This window comes from Mustela nigripes, chromosome 12 (genome assembly GCF_022355385.1).
Source record: "Mustela nigripes isolate SB6536 chromosome 12, MUSNIG.SB6536, whole genome shotgun sequence".
In the NCBI taxonomy this organism is placed as follows: domain Eukaryota; kingdom Metazoa; phylum Chordata; class Mammalia; order Carnivora; family Mustelidae; genus Mustela; species Mustela nigripes.
Window position 1 is genome coordinate 106,838,421 of NC_081568.1, and position 1,516 is coordinate 106,839,936.

General features: G+C 37.1%; 1 non-coding gene across 1 annotated transcript; it reads left to right on the forward strand.

Moving 5' to 3' along the window:
- The first annotated feature begins 961 nt into the window (after positions 1-961).
- Positions 962-1,067, forward strand: LOC132028981 (U6 spliceosomal RNA). Its single transcript, XR_009407629.1, has one exon. It is a non-coding gene; the product is annotated as a U6 spliceosomal RNA (small nuclear RNA).
- The last annotated feature ends 449 nt before the right edge of the window (positions 1,068-1,516 follow it).

The following is a 1,516-nucleotide window of genomic DNA, read 5'->3' on the forward strand; positions in this document are numbered from 1 at the left end:
TTTTCCTCCGCATTATTATACACGTAGACAGGTAGAAACCTGCAAAGTCAAACTGTGAAGGAAGAAAAGTGACAGAGGTCTTTGTTAGATTTTTGAGGGAGATTGGCCTGTCTTCCTCTAGTGTATATCCACCAGACAGGTAGCTGTGATTGCTTTACAGATATCCACTTCTACAGGGAAGTTACTCCCTCTGATTGAAAAGTCTAGCATGATTGGACCCAAAATAACTGTGGCCAAATGCCAAGAGAAATTCCCCCTAAGCATGAATGTCTTCCCTGTTTCCACAATCCTAGACAAGGGGTGCTTCAAATCTATTCACCCCCCACCCCCCACCCACTCTGTCTGTCTACTAGGGCAAAAGCCCTTCACTTACCTTCACTTGAATTGTTTCTATCAGCCTCCATTTCTTGCTTGGCTGTAAGTTCATGGTCAACATTTAATGGCTGATATGTGGACTAATTTAGGAAAGCTTAGATCTGCTTGCTCATATCTGCAGTTTTACAGATATGTTGATATGTTGATCCCAAAACAATTAACATCTTTTTACACATTAAGAAATTTCCTTAATTTTTAGGCTAGTTACCCGGGAGAGGAGGAAAGAGAGGAGGTAAAGAGAAAAAGCAGGAAGACATCTGCCTTTGAACCACACCCCCACAACCCGACCTAACAGCTTCTTCACTGGGAGGTTAGAAATGGACTCAGTTCTTTCTTCTCTTTCTATTATTTATCTTGTGATTCAGATTTCATTTTTCTTAAAGGATCAGTCTACCAATAACATCTTGTGAGCAAAAATTTAAAAAAATTAAGAGAAGAAAATTTGCTAATTCACTTACAAATTATAAGGTTGATGAGAATATACTTAAGAAAAGTAAGTATATCAACCATTTGTATCCATTAAAAATGTATTTATTGTTAGCTCATCTTCTTGCCAGGTATTGAGTTGAAATAAAGATCCCACCATGTGCTGGCTTGGGCAGCACATATACTAAAATTAGAACAGTGCAAAGAAGATTAGCATGTCCTCTGTGCAAGGATGAATGTAAATTCGTAAGGCATTCTATATTAAAAAAAAAAAAAAGAAAGAAAGAAAGAAAGAAATAGAAGTCTCACTGATTATTTCATTCTTATCACCCAAACCTAGAAAAAATGTGCTTTCATTTCTATCTGCCACTTGTGTTTATTGATTTTTATTTTACAACAACAACAAAAAACCAGCTTTTCACTTTTTGCCCTTTACTGTCACAGAAGAATATTCTCCGGTATTTTTACAGTCTTCTATGATGTTTCATTATCATTAGTCCTCAGACTATGGTTGGGATAGGATGCCATCCGAGGCCTTAAAGGGGAGCTACATGAATCAAAATATGATGATCTAACATAATACCACATTTGTGAACTCAGGTTGAGTTCTTGACCTAATAAGTAGCAGCAACTATTCCCTAATTTTTGGTGGGGTATTAACGGCCAGCATTAGAGAGAGACAATATTAGCACAGTGACATCAAACAGTAATCATC